Source organism: Ambystoma mexicanum, chromosome 8 (genome assembly GCF_040938575.1).
Source record: "Ambystoma mexicanum isolate Mex_15411 chromosome 8, UKY_AmexF1_1, whole genome shotgun sequence".
Classification (NCBI taxonomy): domain Eukaryota; kingdom Metazoa; phylum Chordata; class Amphibia; order Caudata; family Ambystomatidae; genus Ambystoma; species Ambystoma mexicanum.
In genome coordinates this window covers 82,603,439-82,630,394 of record NC_090929.1, presented here as the reverse complement: position 1 = coordinate 82,630,394, position 26,956 = coordinate 82,603,439, and the positions used below count along the sequence as shown (strand labels likewise).

Below are 26,956 nucleotides of genomic sequence, written 5' to 3'. Positions count from 1 at the left end.
TGCCTGAGGAAATCCGACCCTCGAACCGCCTGATCTCAAAATATGGTACTTGGATTGGGGCCTCTCAGCCCACCCACTCCCTGGGGCGCCCCCTGCCCCACTCTCCCCCCTCCAGGCCGCCTGCACAGTGGCCAAACTTGACTTATAAATCCTGAGCCTTCCTTCTCCGCCACGGTTAAATAAACACCACTGAGGACCCCGCCCAGAGAGCCTTCCGCTAACCTACTCTGTGGCGTTTCCCATGAGTGATCACCAGATTTATAGCTACCGAGAAGCTGACGGATCAACCCGCTGAAAGCCCTCCTTCCTGACACCCGATACAACCCTCGGTGATGATCACAATGGCAAGGGCCGTCAAGGGAACCAAGCACTCCGATATCTCCACTATGCTGTTGGCGGCTGACAAATCCAAGAAGCCGGACCCCCTGAAACTCACCCCGCAGAAATCCCCAGAAGAACTGGGAAGTCTGGCAACGAAGGGAGATATACAGGCCTTCATGTTAGATATCAAAGAAGAATTTAGATCCTGCATGGCTGAGTTCACCGCGAAATTAGAACAAACGGACCAACGAGTCATGCAGGCGGAACAGCGGCTGGGAGAGGTTGAGGACTTGACCGAAAGTCATGATGCTACCCTAATAGAGATGCAACGAGAGATCCAGGCTCTCCAGAACAGGAGCGAAGTATTAGAATTTAAGCAGGAGGACCTGGAAAACAGGGCTCGGAGAAATAACCTTCGCATCCGAGGGGTACCCTCATCTATTCCAGATAAAGACCTCCCTGAATACATAGGTAACTTCTTTCAAGCTCTACTCCCACAGATGGAACCAGCCCAGCTGCTCCTTGATCGCACCCACAGACTACGCCCGAGACGTGGGGTGGACGGGGATGCCCCGCCGGATGTGATAACTAGAGTCCACTTCTACACTACTAAGGAAGCTATCACAGCAATAAGCCGCACTAAAGACGAACTCTCCTTTATGAGTAACCCGCTTCAGGTATACCAGGACCTTTCCCTGACGACTCTACAAAAAAGAAGAGCCCTTAAGCCCCTGGCCCTATTCCTGCAAGGCCAGAAAGTCCGTTACCGATGGCTTTTTCCCACTGCGCTCCAATTTACCTACCAAGGCGCCCAGCGTTCGATAAGACACCTGGAAGACGCTGACACCATTCTCCACCGACCTCTCCGAGAACTTCGCCCTCTCGTAGCCCGGCCTCCACGCCTGACGACCTAAATCAGCCTCCACGGAAACAGTTTCAACCGGCTTCGTCAAAGGCACAGAGACGACGAAAATGAGATAGTTCCATGAAGACCCTAGCTCAAAATTTACCTGCCCGCTGAGTACAGAAAGTTAATAATAATGCCGCGGGACCCGAGCGGTCCATTCCCTGCTACAAGGTGTATGTCATCTCCCTACCCTTGGAGACAAAACCAGTTATGTTTGATAGTCCCAGCCCGGTTGGCTAAGGGGACAAAGAAGGCCCGGTTGGCCATGGGAACCGCCGAACAGGAAAAATCGGCCTCCCTCAAGAGGACAAGTTTACCCTCCCGTTGGAGGTTTCATAAAATTCGACCACTGGAGAACTGCACAGTCACCAAGCCCATAGATGTTGCCTGATACCCACTGCCCCTCCCCTCGAACGTCGGCCCAGAAGTGGATGGATGATAGCGTAACCTCACAACCACACCGCAAACTCGGGTTCCTAACTATCAACGTCAGAGGCTTAAATGCTTCACAGAAGAGGAAATCCATGCTGCGACGGTTGCAGAACGAAGAGGCCTCGGTCGTATTCCTCTAGGAAACCCACCTGATCCCAGCAGATTTCACAAGGCTGCGTGATAGTCATTTTCCGTTACAATTTCTAGCATCAAATGGTACCAAGAAAGGTGGAGTGGCGGTCCTATTCACCAAGGGCCTTAGGCCACAAATCTTAGACACCCTGCTCTGTCCTGAAGGCCGTTTCGTGGCGATCAAATGCCGGATTTACGGCCAACTGTACTCACTTGTTTCGATTTACGCCCCGAACGAAAAACAAGAAGAGTTCTACTCAGCCTTAGCGGAAGCCTTGCCATTGTTCGTAGAGGGCTAGACGATAATAGGAGGTGACTTCAACGGGGCCCCGGACCCAAGCAAGGATAAATCCCACCCCCCGACTCTCAACACTATAGCATTGCTACGGCCCTGCTCAAATTATTTCGAACCTTGGATGTGGTGGACACTTGGAGAGTACTGCACCCAGAGGTCCGTGACTACTCATTTTACTCCGGTGTGCACAGAACCTACTCCCGCATCGATCTCCTCTTGGCTACCCCCCAAGCGTTAGCCCATATTGACGATGTGACCATAGGCCCCAGAATCCTATCGGATCACGCCCCAATCATCCTAACATTAAGAGCTCACGATCCGGAACCTCTCCCAAAGCGCAAATGGCCACTGTACGACCCGATTCTGGGAGACATGACACTGAGAGATGTAACAGCGAAAGCCATTAAAGATTTCTTTAAGGAAAATAAGAATGAGGACACCTCTCCGGCCACCACATGGGACGCGATGAAGGCAGTTGTGAGAGGGGTCTTAATCTCGCAAGGGGCAGCCTATCGTAAGAAGAAAAAGCAAATCCGCCAGGTCCTACAGGATGAAGTAGAGGGAGCGGAAGCAGTGTGTAAGGCAAAGAACTGGACGCCTAAGACCCACCGGACCCTGCAGATGGCCCGAAAGAAGCTGGAGGCACATTATGCGGAGGACACAGCCCAGATTCTAGCCAGAACTAAACAAAGCTATTATGCCAAGGGAAATAAGGCTAACAAATTCTTGGTGGCCAAGCTGGCGAAGGTCAGGAAGAGGAACGCTATTTTAGGCCTTCGTGATTCTCAGGTTACTGTCCAGTTTGCGGAGGAAGATAAACTGAATATTGTAGTAACCCATCTCACGGATACGATGACGGCGTCCCCGAGATCCCTTGAAGATCAACAATCCTATCTACGGAATGCGGCCCTTCCCCAGGTCTCCCCTACGACCAGAGATGAGCTAGAGACCCCGATCACAACCGAAGAGGTCGACAATGTGATCAAGAGCTTAAAACCAAGGGCCACGGGCCCGGATGGATTCTCGACCCACTTTTTCAAAATTTTCCGCCCCCAGCTGGTAGCCCCGCTGACGACGCTTTTCAACTCTTTTGCTCTTTCTGAGACAATCACTCCGTCAATGCAAGAGTCGATTACGGTTCTCGCTTTAAAACCTGGAAAAGACCCAAGAGACATCACAGCGTATAGACCAATCTCCCTATTAAACATGGATGCGAACATATATTCGAAAGTCCTGGCTAACCGATTAGCGAAGGTGCTCCCAGACATCATCGACCCAGACCGGATGGGGTTTATTATGAACCGAGCCGCAGTAGATAACATACGCAGAGTCCTGAACTTAATTGAAATTACAAAGCGAGACTCACGAAAATTGGCAGTTCTGGCCTTGGACCAGGCTTTCGACAAAGAGGACTGGTCGTTTCTCCGGCTCACCCTGGAGTCGTTCCACATTGGTCCTACTTTCCAGAAATATATCCTAGCAAACTATCAAGCTCCAAAAACCTTTCTTCGAGTTAACGGGCTGCTATCTAACCCGATACTCCTTTCATGTGGAACCAGGCAGGGATGTCCTCTATCCCCCTTGCTGTTTGCTCTGTTCATGGAACCCTTGGCCAAACGAATCCCCCTCAACCCCAGAATCAAAGGCCCACAAGTAGGCCCCTCCCAACATAAGATAGCGTTATACGCGGACGACGTAATGCTAACTATAACGGATACCGCCCAATCGTTGAGATCCTCCCTAGCAGAACTTCACGCCTTCGGCAAGGTGTCAGGATTTGCCGTAAACTTTACGAAATCATCAGCCTTAGGGGTGCGAATGGACATACACGATAAAGCATCCTTCAGAACCCTCTGTTCGATCCAATTGTCAGAAGAGGCGATACCCTATCTGGGTGTCCTGATCCCAGCCCGTCCGGAAGACACCTATCGGATGAACTTCCAGCTGTTATTCAAGACCCTTGAGGAGGACCTGGATCGCTGGCTCCCACAGGAGATATGGCTGCTAGGCCGCATAACGGCATGTAAAATGAACCTCCTCCCCCGACTCCTCTACGCTTGCTCAGCCCTCCCAATTATGATCCCCCTGCCCCGCTTCAGCGCCTCCAGAGGAAGATTTTGCGGTTTATTTGGAGGGGGGAAAAAGCAAGGATCCCACTGCAGAACAATGCTGGCCAATTCGAACCTAGGAGGCCTAGGGGTCCCGGATCTCCAGAAGTATCAGATAGCGGCATAATTAGCCCGCACTCAAGCTTGGATTATTAGCTCAAACCGACCACGATGGGCAGAGATTGAGCAATCCTGCTTACCCCTCCCTCTCCGTTTCCTCCTACATCTCTCCCCAGCCTCACGGAGAACATGGCCGACCATTCTATCCTCCACCAAGCATACCTTGAAAGCATGGGGATGGACCCGTAAGCATAGGGGTATCCCCCGAGACCTGAGCCCTTCAGCCCCAGTATTTCATAATCCGACATTCTCGCCAGGAGCCCACCCCGCGAACTTTAAGAACTGGATTGCTGGAGGCCTTAGCGCTTTAGGTCAGCTGTATGAGGGGGATAGACCACTCACATTTGAACAATGCAAGAGCTCCTTCAGCTTAAAGGAAACGGATAGATTCTCATATGCGCAATTACAACACTGGTGCTCCCACCTATCCACTCGCACTGCAGCGACACGAGATCTAGACCCCACAGAGCTGACAATTGCAGACCCCCCACACCGAGGACGAATCTCAACGTTCTACAAACTGTTGCAGACAAACCCCCTCGTGGCCAGAACAACGTACACAGCCCAATGGGAAACGGACCTAGGGCACCCAATAGAAGACCAGGCGTGGATAGACATCTGGACCCGCACTCGGTCCTCCTCCTATTGCATCACTAACCGAGAGTGCGCTCATAAACTACTTCTAAGATGGTACTATCCGCCGCTCCGACCACACCACATTAACCAAGCCTTAGACCCCCGATGTTGGCGCCAGTGGCCATCCGGGGTCATTCATACAAATGTGGTGGTCATGCCCTGTGATTGCAAACTTCTGGTCCCAATGCATCCTGGCCATAGAGGACATAACAAAGATAATTTTACCTCTGGAGCCAGAACCAATCCTATTAGGAGCCCCGATTTCCGGCATATACCCAAGATCTAGTAGAGCGGCGGCCTTCCTAACTCATTTACTGCTAGCCGCTAAAATCACAGTGGCTCGAACATGGAAATCTCCGGAAGGCCCCCTGGTGATCCTATGGTGGCTGAAAATATGGGACATATTCATAGCGGAGAAGATTATGGTGGCAAGCAGAGGCCTCCTTCACCGCTTTGCAAACATTTGGGCTCCATTGATAGACTACGACAGGAGTTATCCGGCCCTAACATATAAGCCACGCTCAGTGGCAAACGCTCTAGCAGCTGAGAGCACGGACATGGTGCGGCGAGCGGAAGAACGAGAACTGGATCTAGACTGAGGGTTAAGGGGAGGAGGGATAGCTTAAAGAAAGGGGATTAATGGGCTGGACAATTGATTATGAGTTAATAATCTGTAATGTATGATTCTCCTGTGTGTCGACCAAAAATAATCATGTTTTTTAAAAAAAAAGTAGAGGAGCTCTGCTCCCACCCACTTTGACCACTGAAAACAGGTCTGGTAACCAAATAGATTCTCTGTACCCAGGTGACCTCTACTTTCTAAGCTAGCCCTACTGTAGGGGGGCCCAAATCTCCATAACCATATCTATCCAACTCCCACAGAGACTTCCTTGGTGGCCGAGTGTGGTAGTCTGATTGCCCCGGTGTGCCTTTGCTCCTGATGACCGTCTCTCAACCTTTTCCTCACTCTCCTAACCCTATGCTGTTTTTCCCCTCGCTCTCGCTCTCTCACTCTCCCTCAACCTTCCTCCTGCTCTTTTTCTCTTACAGAAAAACAACCAAATATGTTACCACCCTGTCGTTCCCCGACACCTTACCTTCACTCTCTCCAAATTACCCAAACAACTCCTCCAAGTCCTCCACCACCTGATGCATCCTCCTCTTTGGTCTCTTGGTTTTCCTCCAGCGCTTGTGACCTCATCCAAACACATCTCATTGCAGACTGACTCTGCTGACCTTTAATACCCCTCTCCCTCCTGCTATACACTTTTCTCTGCTCCCATTGGCCACCCGAGTCAGCTGCTTTCCTGAGCCAATATCTAGCTTCTCCAGTCCCAACTCCTCTCCTTCTGGACTGGAACTTCCCCTATAAGTATTCATTAGAGCCTTTCTCCCTGTCCCATTTTCAACCTCCTTCTTTGTCATGCGGTCACTATGGTATTTTATTCTGTGTCTCTCACTTCACTCAGTAATTCACTGTTATAAGTGGGTTTGGGAAGTGTTCTTAGGTCTGCCATTTTCCTGGGCAGTCTTGTTGGTTCAGGCTCTGCTGCCAGAGCCCCAATGCTCCCTTATTGCTAGTCTGGGATTTGTAGGGTAGCTTTTGTGTCTCTCATTCAGCTCCTGAAAGTGGGAAGCATAGTCCATTTCAACCAGTCTGTTCCTCCTGTTCCAGGCTGAGTTTTATCTAGTGTGGCCAAGTGCATTATTTTAATTTTCTCGATGGTGCTGCCATCTCATGGCGGTCTGAGGAGTCTGGTGTATGCAGGGAATCATAGTCTCTTGGGATCAACCTGAAAGAGAAGAGAAAGGCCTGGCCTGGCCAGGACTAAGGCAGATCGGAATCTGGTCAGAGAAAAGAGGCATCAATACCCGCACATGACTTCATACATAATGGCGAGCCAAGGATGGGGGTGCCTCTCGGCGCCCCTTGTACCACATCTGTGGTAGGTCTGGCTCTGGCGTTGCCCTGGTAGGCTGGCAACCCCATGTTGAGAAGGGTCCTTGTCCATTCTGGATTGACTTGTTCATAAACATGACCGTGTCACACTAATCGGACTCTTTCATAAATGCTCCACTCTAAAAAGTATAGTGCAAACATGTAACTCTGCTGAGCCAGTCTCCTGACACCTCTCAGCCACTGTCCTGTAGTTTGCATGAATGCACGTTATGCCATATTGTCAAACAGCCTGATGGAACCTAACGTTCCAACAGTCACAGGCTGCTTTTAGACATGGGCAGCCCTTATCCAAATTATAGAGTTGTGTGCTTGCAGAGCATAGTGGCAGATTAATATCTAAATATAGGCCATTGTTGGCAGTTGTGGGCTCTGGGAATCTACAATGATACTGGACGTTGATATCCTTTATTTCCAGCTAGGTTTCTAGTGACCACTTCTGTCAGGGCCTTTTGTGTATTCGCTGTCTGGGACTGGGTTTCACCCAAAAATGACCATTAAGGATCCGCCCCAGCAAAGTCTTTGTTCTCTCTGGGAAACAGTCATCTTTCAGGAGTACAGGATCTGCCCTCAGGGCAAAAGATAGGCTCTGCCAGCAAGACGGAAGTCACACCAGGGTGTTAATTACTAGAGTCTCTGATGCGGGGTGGAGAGGAGAGGTGGTGTACCAGTCCAGAGAAGGGTTCCATCAATATTGTTGTTCGTCGGGGCTTGCACACTTCATTGTCCCCCTCCCCACCTACTGCAGACAAAGCACTATGGGAATGACTTCACCAGGAAAAAACGCTGATTACAGCAGCAAGAATTGGACCGTTACAGAAGACTTGGAATGGATCAATCCACTGCAACAGATTGTCTATATAAGCGGGTGAGACCCTCTCCTTTAATTGAATCATCTTTGGACAGCAGAAGGACTTTGCCTGGACCTACTATCGAGACATAATCTGCCCAAAGTATTCTGCCATAGAGGTGAATATAAAGGCTCTGAGAAGGGCCGTTGCCTCATCCATCCCAGAGGAACATATGCGATAAACCGCTGTGTAGACGGGGCCTTTCTGCCTGCTGAGCACTAGAACCATGATCCTGCTCAATGGAGATGACCGTCCCTACAGCTTCTCTCTTACTCTCGTTATCTCTGGCGACCTTGGTCTGGGTCCCTCATCAACCAAGAAGCAATGGAACCGCCTTGGGCTCTGTGTCTGCCTTTCGATCCGACTCTATCGTGTTGGTCATTATGAACCACTGCAAGACCCCTGAGCTGCCTTTTTCACACTACGCTCTTGGAGCTGCTGCAAACTGCTAATCAATCGTTCTCAACGCTGACTCGACTTAATGGAAGCCGTTGACTCGCCCCATCTCTAACACCAGCTCGATCCACTGGAAGCAATCATCTCAATGCTAACTCGACCTGTCTTGAACTGTGGAAAAGCTCCCAAAAGCCTGTCTTGATGCTATAGATATTCAAGGGCAAACATAAAAGATCTGTATAGTGGTTCTGTCCCCCCTGACCTGCCTAAAGGCCCCATTGACATTTTAGAACCCATCCCTTACCATTCTAAAATCTCTTCTTCGAACTCGAACATTGCTGCTGTCTTCAGATCCAGAGTGTCTTTTTTTAAATCTTATATTCTATATATTGTGTGTCTCTTGTAGTGTTTTTGATTAAAGTAAACGTACAAACACACCCAAGTCTCCTATTCTTATAGAACCTTGGTTGGACATTCTTTTATTCTTGTATGCCAGTAATATTGTTGTTTGGAAACTGCTTTGCTAGCTCAGACCCCTCCTGAAGACTATAGTCAACCCTCAGCCCACGTTACCACAATAGGCATAGGAGGTACACACCGGCTGTGCTGTTTCACCTTTGAGTTGGATCATGGCTGTTCTAGTAATAGTCATAAGAATTTAATTCACTACTCAACCCTGCACTCCTGCAGAGCAGAAGTAATTTTGTCACACAATATTGCTTAGTAATACAAACAGTCACTAAGTTCAAATAAGTAGAAGTTTAGAACACATAAAACAGTTCACAGTGTAGATCAACAAATGCAAAAGGCCTTAAGTCAGACCCTTGCCACTCTTATGGATATGCCTGGTGGCAAGCTCAGGGTATTATACTGCTAAGGAGTGGGGAGTAAAAGGAATCCTTAGACCTGGGCAACACACATTACTTAGTTATGATCAATGCCCACAAAAGCCAATGTATGGCCATTAACTATTACTCATAACCTCTGGTGTAGAGTAAAACAGGGTACTATTGTGTGAACCATATTCTAAAGTCTGTAGCAACTAGAGGAAGTGACGGTGTTAAATGATTTAAACATTCCTGAGAGTGCCACCCAAAGTTAGAGTAAAAATGTGTCCATCAGTATTGGGCCTAATATGTCCCACCTAGAATTCAATGGAAACACCTAAACCAGAAGTGGCTATTGTTATAATATAGTTATAGTATAGTATCCTATGGGAAGAAATTAAAGGCTGTTATTCAATACATTTAATTTCCTAATAAATCACGGATAGGTACTAAACATTCAGTCTTTAGTGGTAAACTCCAGGGGCCCTCTGGGCCCCATGAACAATGTCTGAGGTCCGGTAAGTACTTTGCAGGAGTTCAGAAGTTAGTAGACCTTTTCCCCTTTGGAATTATCTGGACGGAGCCCATAGGCAAAATGTGGTTATAGGTTAAAGCTAGGTAAGTCCCAGTTATACCACACAGGTGTCGCCAAAGAAGCAGTCAAGCCCAGGGAATACCTGAAGAAACACCCTTGAATACCTCCTGTTTCAGTTTCGAGACCCAGCCACCTGGAGAAGGATGGATGCCAAGCAGGTTTTCGGCCAAAGGAAGTCAATGGCAATACATGTTTGAGGTGAGACTGCAAAACACCCACTACTCCAGGACTTGTGGCACCTCTGAAGATGATTCCAAAGGATAGATCATTACCTGACAAGTCACTGAAGAGTTGTCTCATAAACTGTGGGGCAATGCAGTGCGTACAGGGCTCGGACAAGGGTCTTATGTCGTGGGACTTGAACCCATCCCAGCAATGATCCAGACGGACAAAAGGAATACGAATCTGTGTTCGCAGGACGATGACCCACCAGCCAAGAACCGCAGCAGTGACTTGGAAGGCACTAGGAATACAGAGGCACCCATTCACAGGGATCAGGGCAGAATGTGGGGCAAGTCTGGACAGCTACCCGACAAAGAATGGTCCCATGAATTACAGCTGCCAAGCAGCCTACTCCCTGAACACTTGTAGAATCACCCTGAGACCAAAATGTGGTGCTTAAAAAGCATCACTGTCCCACGAACCATATGTTCTACAGTAGGCAGCTTATGAAAACGGGTTCCAGTGACAGGGCACGTCAGTGGAATTACATCTGTTTCTAAAACGTGTGGTAAAATTAGAAGGGAGGAAGCAAAACGTTTTACGGGTCTTATAAAACGGTGCAAGGAAACGCCTAAATGGATTTCTGTCCTAAACCATTGTTTACTTATTTTTCCTTTGTTTGCCATAGAGCCACATTTATTAATGTTATTTTATTGTTTAAAGTGCAGACCTAGCTAGATAGCAGCAGAGCGCTGGACAGTGTGGGTAGCCGGCATTTTGGCTGGCCTCTTTTAACGTTAGCGCAGCACTGTGAGGTCTGTGCGTCTGTATGTGCATCCATTGGAATTAGTCCTTGGTCAGGTGTTGTTCAGAGCCATGTTTTGAGGGATTAGCGAAATTGGAGAATTGAGCATTCCGAGCTGACACTGGGATCGAGTTCCATAGGGTGGGTGCATGACACGAGAAGACATTTTTGCAGGTCCTCTCTTTGTTGAGATTCAAGCTGGTTGGTCAGTTTGCTAGGCGACGAGTGTGTGCCACCAGATATGTGGAACTTAGCCGCCAGGTACGCTGGTGTGCTACTCGTGACTGCTTTGTAGATGATGCATGCAGTCTTGAACAGTATCCTGGCTTGGAGTGGAAGCCAATGTAGTTCTTGTAGGATGGGGGTAATTGGGTAAAATTTATATGCTCCCGTAATAAGACGCGGTGCAGCGTGGTGGACTGCTTCTAGGAGGAGCCAAGTGAGCAGCTCGGAGCCCTGTGAGGAGACCATTTCCCCCATCGATGTGCGAGACTACAAGAGCCTGCACTACAGTACCGAAGTCGTGCGGTGGGAGGAAGGGTTTGACTTTCCGAAGGGTAGAGATTCTGAGCCAGGCTATTTGGGCCTTCTTGGCTGTGTGTTTCTGGAAGGACATATTGCTGTCAATGGTGAAGCCTAAGGATTTTGCGGCAATTCAGTCTTGGATGGGTTTAGTTTGATGTAGGTAGTTGAAATCCAGAACTGGATGATGGCTATGTAATCACAGAGACGAATGATCTCCTGCGCGCTATTTACTCATGTACAACTGAGTATCGTCTGCATATTGGCAGATAGCTATATTTGGATCGTTGAGGCGAGTACCCAGAGGCCCCATCTAAAGGTTAGAAAGGATTGGTGAGAGGATGGAGCCTTGGGGGACTCGGCAGGGGACCTGGAGCCGGTTAGACTGCAACTAGTTCATCTGGACAGCCTGGTAAAATAGGAGGTAAACCAATTCAGGACAGTGCCTGGATGGTGGCTATCTAGATGCTACACTTTGGGGGGAACCCTGACTGATAGTCCTGCAGGAGGTGGAATTGTTCGATTCTGGCGAGTAGTTGTGTAGCAACTACTTTTTCCAAGATTTGGCCAGTAAACGGGAGGTTCGTAATGGGCCTGTAGTTGGCCAGGTCGTACGGAACTAGGGTTGTTTTTTTCAAAGGAGGTTATATGAGACCTTATTGAGGGTGTCCAGGAATTATCCTTCTGCCAGGGAGGCATTAATGATGCTGAGGAGCTCATTGAGCTCCAGGCCTGTCAATTATTTAATGATGGAGGCCGGAATTATATCATCAAGTAAGAAGTAGGTTTTAGGGAGGCAACCATTTTTAGGATATCCGGTGGAAAGAGAGGAGAGAATTCGGTCCAGAAGGGCAGTGTGCATTCCAGGGTGAAGATGTGCTAATGCTGTTGGAGGTTGATTTGATGGTCTCTCAGATTTTGTCTATTTTTCAATCATTATTTTGTTGATTCAGTTGCATTTCCCTGGAGTTGCTGGTACCTTGGGGATGGATGAGGGTTTGGTACAATGCTTTACTACTTTAAAGAGAGCTTTGCTCCTGTTAGAGGCTGCAGCAATGGTTGTGGAGTAGTAAGAAGCTTTGGCCACAGTAATCAGAATCCTACGATTTGCGCAAAGAGATTTGTGGTTGGTGAGCTCTCCCAAGTTATGTTTTTTGTCCCACCGTTTCTCTAGGGCTCTGATTGAGCGTTTGTTGGAGGCTTGCTTGGGGGGTGTACCATGGAGCGGATGGTTTGGTTTTAGCCCGGCTGGATTTTAGGGTGGCATGAGTGTCCACCAGTTCATAGCAGAATTGCTGAAGAATTCCAGGAAGCCCGAGGCGTTCCCTTTGGTGGGGAGTTCTGCAAAGTTTGCTTCAAGCTCATTGACCGGGAAGGTTTTGAATGAGCGACATTGATTAGGGGGGCGTTTAGCCTGACCTTTGTGAGCCGTAGTCGAGTGGCTATCTGATAATGGGATGGCAGCGTGGTCAGGCCAGTCAAGTGGGATACGGTCTGCACAGGTGATGCAGGGTGATAAGTCTAGGGTGTTGCCACATATACTGCCATGTTGTTGCTTCAGCATGGAATTGTATGTAGAACAAGAGGAAAGTTTGGAGGCAGGATAGTCCAGCAATCTCATGGGGAGTGGGAAGGGTTAGTGTGCAGTAGGTTCCTTAGAAGATGGGTTTGGGCTCTCGGTGCAGAAGTGTGAGGGTTCAAGGAGAGGGGTGGAAAGGGTTAAAACTGAGCATTTTGAAGCAATTCCCACAGCACAGATGGTCATCAGTTAGTATTTTGTTTCACTAATTCACAGCTGTGGCAGCTTGTTCATTCACCAAGTCCCTCCGAATCGCAATTGAGCAAATAGCTTCCTTAAATAGCACTTTTATTTTTACCAAGAATTCTAAAAATGTTCCCTATTGGGGTTGTAGTGTAGGGCCAGTTTCTGAATGTAGTTGGGGACTTTATGTTGGGAGGATTTGTGCATAATGTAGTGCATTTTTTTTTCTTATGAGGAAAAAGAAACCACTGTCAGTTGCGGGGTGTCGACTGCCAGCGCAAAACACATACATTGCAACATAACAAGATGTGGTCTCTCACCAACTTTTAGCATCTTCGGTCCATTTCATGAGGGCAGTAACTTCTACCATTGGACTAATGCCCATCAAAAGCTAATGCCACCTGTGGCAACCTTTCCTTCTGGCGTATCTCCCCAGCCATCTAATCTCTCATCCCACCTCATCAGGTCGAGGCAAATAACTTTGGTCAGGCTATGGCTGGGCCCCTATCCACTTTTCCACCCCCAGACTAACTTGCCCCTTAGTGCCCTGATCCCGAGAATTCTGTTGGTTCAGTCACTATTGGATGGTCGGGTGGCATTCGAGTGGATTCTCTTCCATGCAGACTGTGTTGTAGAAGCCAGGACCCTGTTGAGAACAAAGGTTTCATGCCCCTTAAATTCTGAGTTTTGTAGGAAAGCGGACATTTGTGCCCAGTCTTTGATCGCTAAAGGCCTGTCTAACGTACTCCTGCTCCCTCTGCCTGTGGTTAATGGCCTAAGACACACAGAGGAAAAGAAAAAACTTTTAGTCTTTGCCCAAGAGTAGACAGTTCTTAGACCTGACCCTTCCAGGCACCTTCTTACTGCATCACTAACCAGTGGGTCTATAATTGTAGGTACACGCCTCCCCAATGTACCTCCCCTTTTTTGCCAGATAGTAGCACTCCTCTAATGATATTCCCTTGCCCAGAATTGTCATGTTAAACTGTTCTTGCACTATCTGATCCCTCGATTCTGCTCTGAACAAGGGCATCGGTCAATTCTCTCGCCTTGTTGGTGAGAACGTCTCAGACCCAATTGCCCTTCATTAATTATGTAGTTAGTCCGTTAAACAATTTCACAACGTCTGCATGGTTCAACTATCAAATCTGTAGCATCGTTTTAGTATGCTGAATGGTGGGAACACGATTTTCGAGCTTCAGAATCGCCTCATTCCAATTGTCCAGCTTTGCACCCATCTTTAAAGGTTTTTACTCAAGTGCTCTGTTCATCAGGTGGTGGCCTGCACTGATGTGTTTGAAGCCAGGAGAGACTGGGGGGGCAGGGGAGGATACAAATAGCCTGCAGCTGTCAACCTGGTCATTTGCATATTCAGAAGACCCCCTATGTCCTCTCCAGGCCATGGACGGTAGGACAAGACCAGCGGGGGAGATGCACAATAGGAGTCTGTTCTTAATTCAGCCTCAATGGAGTCAGAAGTTCCACGTGAATATCTCTTCTGAAAAATGAGGCAATTATTTTCCCTGACCCCGAAAATACTTTCCCCAAATATTCTAGGAGGGGTGTAATTTATGATTCTAAACTTCAATCCTAGAATACTTGGGGAAAGTGATTTTAGGCGAGGTGCACAATTCGGGGATATGTCATGTCCTCACACCATTTTAGCAAGATTTTCACTGGATACTGTGATGAATCCGATGGGGTCATCGTGGATTCTCGGCTGTGACATCCTTCCATGTGGCCAGGGGATGGCAGCTGCTACCTGATCTTGACCCTGGGGCGGCTCTATGAGGATGGATCACATAGGAGAAGCCAACTACTGGGGAGATGTCATTACTTCATTGGACAAGATGCAGTATCTCCCCCTTGCCCATGAGGAAGACCCTCTAATACCCAAGACCTTTTTCCACGAGGAGGACCCTTTTCTCAATACTCTCGTGGCATATTGTCAACTGCTTGTTTTTCTGGTCAAACACCCACCTATGACACAAACACATACAGCTCCAACTCAACACCTTTTCCTTCTGAAATCCCTTTATGAAAAATCACTGAGAAGAACTGTTCAAATACCATGTGTTCAATTACATCTATGGGCTTCAACTCCCAGAATTCCCCAAGTACTGAGATGAGGAAGGAGTTTGAACAAGGTGCCAAGAGCTTGAAACACAACATGCAATCCAGTTGGTTTTCCAAAACAGCTCTGCGCTGGGCATTTAAACATGGCCTGCACACTATTGAGAAAGGCAGTGCAGGAGAATAACTGGGATCCTGTTCCAAGGCTTATGAATGTGGAGATCACGTACCGGTGTGGCAGAGCAAAGAATGCCACCACGTCTGAGGGAGAGACGCTGAGCTGGAGATTGAGGTGCTGCTGAGATGCTGGGAGCCGCAAGAGTAATCCTGGGGGCTCGGCAGTCAAGAAGGCAGTGTTCTTCTTTCTGGGGCCTGAAGGGAGGCGCAAAAGAAGCCAGTGTGGAAAGTAGGTGAAAACAACACACCACAGAAGCGCGAACCGGACTGGAGATGCTGGACAAGACTGGCGAGTCTACCCGAAGCCAGTGGGGACCTGAGGTGTTCCGGTGACCGCCCCAACAGCAATTTGAACCTAATGCCATTGTTAACACTAAGAGAAGATTGTTTGAATCCCCAATGAGCTATGGATGCATGAAGTGCAAGTGTGGGGCATATCCTGAACAAACCTTACCGAGAGCAATACATACAGTATTGGTGATACAGAGAAGCCCTTGCAAAGCAAGGTACCAGGCAATTGAAACCCATCAGAAATCCTGGCTGGGGAGTATACCAGGCAAGTGAAAACCACAAGTGAAGACCTAGCAGGCAAGTACAACAGGCAGTCAGCATTGCATAAAGAAACCTGGCAGGGGAGTATGCCAGGCAATTTGCAAAGCTTCCAGAAATATTAAGAAAGATGGTTGTTTTCTGAACCAAGGAAAAACTGGTGTTAAAGAAAGACTGTTGCAGAACTTGTTGCCTAAACTGGAACCTTGTGAATGAAGGCAAGATGCAAAGGAACTCTTATTAAAAGACACTATTGCCATCTTACTTAAGAATCCAGGGGAAGGGCTTCACCCTCTGGATCCAAGGGCTCCCACCTTGGAGAACATTTCTCTTAGTACTATTCTTTCTTCAGTTGTGACCAGTTTTTTGCCAGTATCAAGTTGAAGATATTTCCTCACACATTTGTATTGTAGTGCGAGGGTCAGGATAGGATGATTTGGAGAAGGACGGCTTTTCAGTTATTGACACCCTGACACATACAGACTCTTTAGTTTTGGTTTATAGGTAGAGAAATTCCACTTTAGCATAGGTCAGAGAGGCATTTTTCAACCCATTTTTCATTTAATAAACACATTTGCCGAAAACATGACAACCTTGTGTCCGGCTCTCATTTTTGACCCCTCACAATACAGATTCAAATGGAGTGGCCAACTTGGTACATGGTTAAGCCATGCCCCAATTGTCTTATTGAAGATGGCTGCAGGTCCGGAGTTTGGATGAAGGATTTAAAGTGATTGCATCGATGTTGAATCTTTTGGTACAGTTTCTGGAAGAGTTACTGATATGAACGTTTTATAATAGAACTTTGAAGCAGATATGCCTGTGTCGAAGACCATGATTATTCCCTGTCCTAGCTAGTGATATGGGTAGGTGGCCATCCAGTATGGACCCGTATCACCTCTTAGTTTCCCAAATTCCTCAGTTTCTGCAGTGCCTCTTTATTGAGGGAAAGGGTACTCTTGTGGAAGATTGCATTTTGCCTAACTTAAAAAATGTTTTTTAGATTCTGGTGCCATCCCAGTAGTTGCAGCTGCAACATTACACACCCACTCTAGATTGATTGAATGAGCACAGTCTTAGATTGCTTACTCATAACGTTGAAAGAGCCGTCCTTAATCTTATTGAATAACGCCCACAAAACAATCCTTTTGATACTGCTTGGCCTGGTCTGGGTGCTAACAAATGTAGTGAGTATGAGTAGACGCTCATTACATTTGCTACCAAAAATTAAGTGTAATCTCCTCATGTATTTGAAAAAGCGTCTTGGGTGAGAGTGTATTGTGAAGGTTTGTGGAAACGGTAATTAAGCCACCGCAGGCTTCTACCATTTACAGTTCAATTATTCCCCATTTGGTTAAGAGATTGGTCCTGCATTTAGATTCCGTCATCGTCAATGTGAATGTGTTCTCCCGCACACACTTTAGATATTGCAAAGGCAGCTCCTTTCATGTTGGTAGGAGGCTCCATATTGTTCTTACTGGGGCTGCTGCTGGACTTCAGCATTTTTGTGCCTTAAGATGGCACTAGTTTTGCGCTACAGTCTGTTGTCCTTGATTGGCAGGTCCTTGTTTTTGGATATCTACGCACAGGTTTTGCTCTGGCGTTTGTTACCCATGGCCTGCATGGTCTTGCATTCCGATATCAGTACGCAGGAGCTTGTTTTTAATATTAATGTGCAGTGACTGTGGCCAGTTTGGTCTTGGATGAGGCCAGCGCTGCCTTGCATTTGGATATTCATGCTGGTCATAGGTTTTCCATCTTCATTTTGTTTTGCTTCTTATTACCGGTAGGTGCAGATTTCGATCTATCCATTTAAAAAAAAAAAAAGTTTATTGTAGTTTAAACATTAGATCTCATGTTTCTGACTACCTTGACAATTGTTTGTAAACATTAGTCACAAAATGAAAGCCAATAGTAAAAGAGAAGGATACTATATTGCAAGTCGTCACACAGTGCAAATGTCATTATATTTGGTAGCCAACATCCATAGTCCAGTCATTGGCCTAAAGGCATAATGGACCAGACGTAGCATGTTCCCAAGCTGTTTAGTCATTATCTTCAGGATCATCTCAAGGTGAGGTATGCACTGTGTGGATGTCCAGAGGTTTGCATTTGGGTTTGTAAAGGCTACACAAATCAGTTTGGACCTAACTGGTTACACCAGGTCATGAAAGCGGACCCTTGGATCTGGGTCGTACCTCTGTACCCAGTCAATAGCCACCCTGTGTCCTGCTAATTCCAAAGCCTGCCTGAGAAATCTAGAATTATGTTTAGGAGCTCCCTCAAATGATTACAGGTGGTATCCTAATGGTATTATGTGAAGTTAGAGCACTGCCTTCTATTATCCACAGAATTTTCCCACACTCCCATGTTAGGTGGTAAACTCCTGACGATCGTATTCCTCATCTGGGACGGGCATCCAATTTAGAGCTGTAGTGTAGCCATGGTATAGCCTGTGACTGTTTTTGTAATGTATTGGGCATAATCTTGGCCTAGGAGATGTATATTAATATGAACTTTGCCTCTTTGCACCACTGATCTTCATGTAATGGTCTGTTCAAATCAGTTCTAAATCCATTTAAGGCTTTTCTGTTAGTCTCTGGTCTGCCTTACTGTGGGTGTTGTGATAAATCCTATGGATCCCTCACTGAACCCCTGCCTAACGTCTCCTCCCAGGTAGCCAGGGAAAGGCAGAACCTTCCTGATCCTAACCGTGGGATTGGTATTCTGCGGGAGGATCGCCTGGGAGTAGAAAAGGCTCAGGGAGGTGAGAGGAATCCATGGGGTGAGACACAGTATTTGCCTTCCTCTGAGGATGACCTATCACAAACGCCAAAGCATATAATCGATTGTTGCCACAATAACCGAACTGTTCTGCATGTTGAACACCTGAATGTGGGTGAAATCAGCCAGCACTCCTGTGTTATACAAAGGAATAAAACCCCTTCTCAAACCCATAGAGCTAGAAACTTCCCTAACTCCAAAGGGGGTAATGGAAGAAAGTTTGTGAATAATAACCGCCAAACACCTAGAAAGCCTTATTTCTCTTTCAAAACAAAACTGATGACTAGTTTGTGTGATACTCCTTCAAAAAATATTGTAGAGAGCGGACAACAAAACCTCAAAGTAGAAAAGGTTAGGCAAACTAACTTTGTTAATAGGCACTTCAAGTCCCATAATTCCCTCAGTACTGGGACGAGGAAGATGGATGCAGAGGAACACTGCTGTAGGAGAATTAGTTTAGATGACCTACACCTGAGGGAGACTGAGAGGCTTAAAAAGCCCTCTCAGGTTCCGGCATTGGAAAAGCAGCAGCAGAGGAGAAAGCAGCACGGGCCGTGTATGCAGAGAGAGTGAAGCAAGAGAAGGCGCCAGGACCACCGTAACGCCAAAAGCTGTGGCGGGTCCCGAGAGGGACTTTGCCTCACGTTGTCCCTGTTGCAGAGGTTGCTCAGCGGGAAGGATGAGGAAAAGACGCTTGCCCATGAAGGCTCGTTGTGCAGAAGTAGCGAGCAAAGTGTGCCCTCTACAGAGGTTTCAGGTGGCTGGGTTGCACCTAAGCCTCTTCGGAGCGGAGGAAGCACCAATTCCGACTAGTGCAAGCAGACGTGGACCCAGAGGAGGTTGTTCGCCAGATCGCAAAGAGCCACAAAGACAGAAGACCTGTGAAGACCAAGCGGAGCATGAGCGAGCAGCTTTCCCGGTGAGTTCACAGCTTGCAAGTGACTCCGGAGTGCTCTGACACTGTCCACTTGTTCACAGCAGGCAGTTTGACATGCGTGTGGGTGAAAGCAGCAGTAATTACAACGTACAAACAACAGAGGTTGTATTAATTTAACCAAAGTGACTATGAAAGCAAGCGTGTAAGTTGGCGGAAGGTCCAAAGCCCCTTTGGGGAAGTTTTAGTAAAAAACAAAAGCTTACAAGCAATAGCCAAGCCAAGAGTATTTAAAAACTCAGCAATACCAATATGACAAACATTGCTCAAGACGAGAGGGGAATATTGGGAAACCCAAGAGTTGTAAGACTTGCTGCTTATGTGTTGTGAAATGCAAATCATCATAAGAAAAAACGCACATTGCCAAAGCCAAGACAGAAGCAGAGTAAGACCATATCCGGGCCACTATTTGGTTGTTGGTTTAGAGGGGAAAGAAAGGTGGCAAATAGGCTACCCTTCTGGAGAAGATTATCCAGAGGGAGAGGAGCATAGTTGCAAAGGAATCATACAGTGCACTAATGTGATTCCTTGTTTCCCTGAAAATTGGTGTAAAGGTTGATGCCAAAGAAACCTTGTGAAGTTGTTGTTCTTTTGTAAAGTGTGGAGTGGGCAGGAGAGTATACTCGAATGGCAAGTTGTTGCTGTAGAAGGCCTGGTATGGCAGTAAACCAGGCAGTAGTTGATAAAAGTGCTGAACTGTGGTTCTAACAAAGAAAACCCATGTTAATTGTGACACTGAAAGAAAAATTGTGTAAATCTTCTCTAAAGGTGTTACATTTCTTCATAAGTCAAAGTTGTAGCAAATCATCCTCACTACAAGTGTTGTTGTTTACTTGGAAAAGGCAAACGTGAAACTTGTTCTTACATGAGGAGTTTGAACATACTATTTCTTTTAGTACACTATTGAGACAACTGAACGTTTTGTCATCAAGTTTAAAATCCTCAAGAACCTTGTTGGAACTTGCGGAAAACCAGGATTTCCTTATTTATGTTTAACTGTGGATCAAAACCTTGTTCAGATCTGGGGAAGGGGAATTCACCCAGGGTAAGAGAAGAGATAGTGATCATATTGTGAACTCGACTGTATGATAAATAATTTGTTGAATTTGATCTGCCATGCATTTCCTTATTATTTTATTTAATGTACAAGTGTGAGGGACAGATATCTTTTTGTTGGAGTGTTTCCTTTAGTTTATTTCAGGCATGGAAATCCTCGTCTGGGTAGGGATAGTGAGGCATTCATCCAAACGTTTGATTTAATAAATTGGCTAAACTTGAAAACCCTTTACAAAGTTGTCCACCTCACATTGCTAACCCCTCAGTGTGCATGAAGTCTTGAAATTAGTACTTGTGTCTGCACTGACAATACAGTGTGCACTTTCACAGCAGTGTCGCGTGGTCCTGGAAAATTCACTCACCACTTTATTTCTAAGATGCGTACTGTAAAGCATTGCAACACCAGATGTTTGTGTTAGGAGCATGATCTTGGGTTTGTTGTCTATGGCCTGGCCTGCTCTGCCTTGTTATTGGATAATAGTGCTCCTCTTTTCATTTGCTGAATTTCTCTGTGATTATAGATTTCTTGATCTATGTGATCACTGCAAAGAAATTATCAATGCCCAAAATGTAGAATTCTTTTTTTTTCCTTTTTGCGCTATTGTTTTGCAGTTAGATGTGAAGAGAGACCCTCTTCAGCCCCACCATGTCTAATTAATACCCCTACCCCACGTACCATCATTTTGTGCGAATAAAAGATAAAAACGAAGAAAGAAAACACATTTTTGGCCTTGCAGTAATGGGATTTGACATTTTCGTCCTATACCTACACTTCTTTATGATCAACATGTTCTATTACATTTACTGCTGTTCGCATTCACTTTTGTAAGGGCAGAATTCCTTTTTGGGAGTTCCACTGTCCCATTCTGTGGAAACTTTTTGCTTTTTCCTGCTGGCTTTCATGGCTCTTTGACCTTATTTTTGTTTGTAGTCAGAGGGACTTCTACCAAGGTTATTTTAATTTTATTTAGTGCTTAAACCCATCGATATCGATCCCCTGTTACTGGAACCCCTTTTGACAGGGGTGCCTATTAAACATCCCATGTTGTCCCTATGGTGATCCAATCAGACCACACTAATGTGGTGGAGTAGGCTGGTGGCAGCTGTAATTTAGTTTTGGCTTCACCAGAGGTGTAATCTGTGTGACAAGTCAAGGGACTTGGACCCTTTTCAAGGGGAAGCCACCACCTTTGGGACTAAGGATGTGAGCCAGCTACGCAAGATACTCCCTAGTGGACAGGGCAAGCAGGATCGTGTTGGGGTGACTCTCCCTCTCACCCCAAATGGGACAAGCATGTTGTGAGGAGTCAGAAATGAAAGCCGGACACAAAGTTGTCATGTTTTTGGTTAAAGACATTCATTATATAAAAATGGGTTGGGAAAATGCCTCTCTGGCCCTACTCTAAAGAGGAACTTCCCTAACTAGAAACCAAAAACTAAGGATCCGTCTGTGTCAGGATGTCAGTAACTGAAAAACCGTCCTTGTGTCCAAAACATCCTGCCGTGACCCTCACACTACAAACAAAACAAAAAACTGGGTGCAAGGAAATATCTTTACCTTGATATTGGCAAAAGTGTTCAAAGCCAAAGGTATAATAATGACACCAATGAAAATGTTCTACAAGGTAAACTTGGATTCAGAGGGTGGTACTCTTCCCCTGGATTCTTAAATAGGATGGCAAAAATGTCTCTTTAGCTAACAATTCCTATGTGTTTTCACTGGACTCGCAAAGTTCTTGTTTAAGCAATACATTCTGTAACAGTATTTCAGTAGTATTTTTTGTAACTTTGCAGATCGCCTGGTATACCCCTCTGCCAGGAATCTTTATACAATTTCAGCTGGCTGGTGTACTCGCCTGCCAGGACTTCTTATGTATTTCACAGTTCTATGGCTATACCACAGTAGCATATACCGTGAGGTGCTTGGTATATCTGTCTGTGGTACAATTTGCTCATACATTTCCGCCACACTTGCATTTCATGCATCTCTACATGATTGGGGTTTGCCTTTGTACTTTGCCATGACTACATTCAAACAAACATTGGGTATTTTCTGCATCTGGGGAGCAGGTGAAAGTGGATCGAGGTCACCTGGCCTAAGCACTACCCACCTTCTTAGCCCTGCCTCTTCCTTCCTGCTCTTAACTCTTAGGTTAAGGGCGTATCTCGCCCGGGCATCCAAAATTAAGGGCAGTCAAAGAAAAGGGCAATTCCTGTTTGGATCTGTTTGGACCAGGAGGATCCAGGGTCCGACCCCCTGCTAAGACAGCAGGTAAGCATGCACCAACATGTGTTTACACCTTCTGTCTCCACAGGCGATTCCCCACCCTCTCTGCCCCCCCGTGTTGTTCCCTTGTGCCCCCCATCCTTCCCGCACACAGGAGTCTGTCCTGATACTCTGGTTTCACCATCACTGTCTTGTGGCCAATGCTGGATTTTACTTTTATGGACTTCATTGATTGACGAAGCATCACCCTTTATCATTTCTCAAACTGGAATTCCATTGCATCTTGTACACATGTGTTATGCTTGAACTAAAATGACGCCGGTGCGGAATGCATTCTGGGAGCGCTCGGAGCCATGATGGATATTTACTTCATGCCGCAGTGAAAAGCTGCACACATTTTGCTGAGTGTTAGATTCATGGTGCTGAGAAAAATATGCTTTCCAAACCTGGTATGCGGTCAAGGACATTTCTGCTGGGAAAGCTAACTTTGTTATGGTTTGTTACTGTTCTATGTGGAGCGTGTTTTTAGAGAAGGGAGGCACTTTGCTCCTTGAGGGTAGCTCTCGATTGACCCAGATGGCAACCGACGGCTGCTCATCAACTGCGCAAGTGCAATTTCCAGAAGGTTCGAGAATTGACTCCCCTTTGTGGAGTGTGTATATACGCTGAAACTCGGAGGTGGTCAGGTGAGACTTCAGCCGGAGAAGGACGCTTATGTCCGGCACTCCTGTGAGCTGTGGTGCTCTCGGCCTGGCTGTTCCCAGGATCTTCAAGCCGCTTCTGGGCGAGATGAGAAATCCTGTTATGCTCACGGTGATGTATTTCCTTTTGAATTCTTTACTTCTTCTGTGATTTATGTCTATATTACTTCTGTGAGTTATTTCTATGTTATTATTGGTTGCTTGTAAGCTTTGAATAAATAGCCGTATAAGAGCTGATTATCTTCTAAGAATGTGTGGGTGTGAGTTATTATGTCTGTCTGCATTCAAAGTATTTGCTCTGTAATTGCATTGGTGATTTATGTTTTTCCGTGCACTCTGGGGAGAGCAATACAACATGGTGGCCCTGAATCATGTTGTTCCCATCTTCATCTTGTATCCTGGCCTGCAACATTATGTGTTACTACTGACTTCTGTAATTGTATTCACTCTCTCCTCTTTCTTCTCCACTCTTTTTAACAGCTTACTCTGTTCTCTCCTCGACCTCCCCTCTCCTTTTTCCTACCTCCTCCCCCCCTCCCCTTACTTCCTTCTATGCATTTACTCTATCAGTATCGTCCCTGGACCTAGTACGATAGCAACCTCGTCTGTCGCTCCCCCACCCCCTTATTGTCCCCCCCCCCCCCTCCCTCCAGCACTATCTGAAACGTTGTCAGGCCTAGTACGATAGTCGCTTGTTTTGTTCCTCCTCTCCATTTCTGCACCCCTCTCCCTCACCTTTTGTTTTTCTCCGGCTCTACCAGAAATGTTATCAGGCCTAGTACGGTAGTCGCCTGTCTGTTTCCATTTCCTTCCAACTCTCCCCCTCCCTTCCTTATCTATGTCTTAGCTCTTGCACTATCTGTAATGTCGTCAGGCCGAGTACGATAGTTAATTTCACATCCTTACTGTTCATGGCCTGTAAGAATGTCATTGTATTTTCCCTTTTTCCCTCCCTTGCCTTGAAGCGCTTTGAAACACATTGTGTATAGGCGCTATATAAATAAACTATCATATCATAACAGCAATTTCTTACCATTCAAACATTTGTTGACACACTTGTCGGAATGCCCTGGGGTCCCCACCAGATACTTTGGGCAGACTCACTGATTCCTTCGAGCGTCTCTGCAGTGTGGTTCCTTAACCCGCTTTCCACTTTTGAGTGTTCAGACTTTCTTCCAGCGTTCTGCGCGGCTCTGCGGTCCCACGCCAGCTTTCCTTTTCGGCCTGGTCTGGAGAACCCTGTCTCTTCGAGCGGCTGAACATCAAGGAGCGCCTGCGTGGCTCCCAGCATCTTCACAGCCCTTCTAGCTCACACACAGTTTTTCTCCCCCTGTCCCAGCAGCCTTCCCCATTCCACCACACCTCTGTGTGCCTCGTGTTTGTGAGCCTCAGCATGGGGCTCGTTTTATCCTGCACTACTTGATTTAGTAGTGCGGTCCCATGCACAGAAGACTTGGAAAAACTAGCCTGCATGTTGCACTTCAAGCTCCTGCCGCTTTCCATAAATTCCATCATCATCCTCCGCCTCATCTCGGTACCTGGGTGGGTATGGGAGTTGGAGTCCATGGATGTCATTGGACTTTTAACTCTTAGGTGGTTTTTCTCAGAGATTTCACATAAAGGCACATCAGAAACAAACAATGTTATGTGTGAGTTGTGGGTGTTTGGCTCAAAGGTGGAGGCCCAGCCAGAGAATGTAGATAAGCGGTTTCTTGACTTACTCTACAAGGGGGAACTATTAGCTGACAATATGCCATTAAGGTCTTGGGTGTCGGAGGGTCTTCCTCATGGGAAAGGAGAGGGGGTACCGTATCCCATCCAAAGAAGTCATGGCATCTCCCTGGTAGTTGTCTCCTCCCATATGATCCTCACTCATATAGCCGCCCCAGGGTCAGGATCAGGTCCCCTGGCCACATGGGAGGAGGTTCCTGCTGAGGAATCCGTGATGACTCCACTGTATCCATCCGAATGCCCTATGTCAGGTGTGAGAAACCTGACAGTGTTCTCCCACCTACTCCTCTGGGATCCTCTAGTCAGCTGGCCAGGGAAGGGCCATCGCTTTTGGATCCCGATCCTGGGGGTGGACAAGCAAGGGAGGATCACCTCAGTGGAGGGTCACGGGGGATTGGGAGGAGAACCTCTGAGGGCGAGACATAGTATTCCCCCTTTTCCCATTCTACTTCAAAACCATTTCCCTCAGCTTTCATGAGGTATTTACAAACCTATTCCATCTCCCCTCTCCATTTCCAACAAATACTGGGACAAGGAAGAGGCAACCAGCAGTAGTGAAGATTTCCCATAGGAATAACATGGGTCGTGTAAGGGAAACCGGCTGTAGTAAGAACTTAAGTTGTCCCATTGATAGTCAGGCATTTACTAATTATCACTTGCACCTGACTCCGCTTGACTGTTTTCACACCTACAAAAGCTGTGGTTCTACGCAGGTGACAGAGCGAGCTAGGGACGTTGTCTGGACCAGAGAAGCCAAGGAGCAGAGAGCAGCAGGATCTACGGCGCAGAGGAGAACGGCATGCAGAGGCGCTGACCCGGTGCTGGTGAGGGGCTGCAGCGTGGCTACGGAGCCGTGTCCCCAGGGATCAGAGCGAAGCACCATGCAGGCTGCTATTGGTGGTCAGAACATTGCTTGGTCCCTTGGGACTTGTGCCAGCCCCAAGGGTATATGAGGGCCAGGTGGTGAGACCCTGACCTCAGGCCTGCGCAACCAGAATTGACCACTTGGCAATGCGCTGCTGCCTGAGTGAGTCTCGTGAAATGAGAGAGAGAGAGGGACAGACTCTGGTGCATGCGGCTGACTGAAGCGGAGCAGGCGAAAGGAATGCCTAAATCGGCACGTCAGCGACCTGAAACGAGAAAGAAGGGCAGAGTGGAAAGTGTGCACGGGAAAGCTGAAAAAGGTGCTAGTGGGCACTTAAAGGTAAAGAGAGAGAAAGTGTGCACGGGAAAATTAGAGAAAGTGCCAGGGGCACAAGAAGGACAAAGAAGGTACAAGGGTGCACCGGAGCAAGATAGAGAAGGTGCCAGTGGACACAAGAAAGAAGTAAAGAAAACGGAGGAGCACAGGAAGGGGGTGCAGAAAACCCCTGAAGGCAAAAGGTTAAGAGAAGGCAGAGAAGGAAGAGCAGGAAATTAAATGGATGGTTTAAAGCTCAGAGTGGTCGCGCTTAGGAGGAGCAAAGAACCTGGTGTTTAGAAAGTCTCTGATGCTAACTGTTGAAAGAATTGTATATGGAAGAAAGGTACTTTCTGACAAACTGAACTCGTGTTTTGAAACTCAAGAGGGGCCTACGTTTGGGGAAGGGAACCCTAAGAGGCCTACCAAAGGGGAATCTTGATTATTCTATGTTACTGAAGGAATTGAAGCTTGGGGAAGGGAACCGGGCCTAGACGCTTAAAGATGAACTGTGTTTTTTTGGTTATGTTTTGAACCTGGAAGGACTAAAGCTTGGGGAAGGGAGCCCGAAGGCATTAAAGACATTGACATTGTTTGAACCATGGAGAAGGTCCTATGAACAGTCCCTTTTTGATTGAACTCATTCTGTTGAAGCTGACCAACCTACACCTGGTGAGAAGACCACCTGAAACAAATCTTTGTTTTCCTATTTTTGT

At 47.0% G+C, this 26,956-nt stretch overlaps 1 protein-coding gene across 6 annotated transcripts in view; it reads left to right on the top strand.

The window, feature by feature from the left end:
- Nucleotides 1-26,956, top strand: part of SURF1 (SURF1 cytochrome c oxidase assembly factor) — a 147,211-nt gene that overhangs the window by 71,062 nt on the left and 49,193 nt on the right. The gene's annotated exons all lie outside the window — the stretch shown is intronic.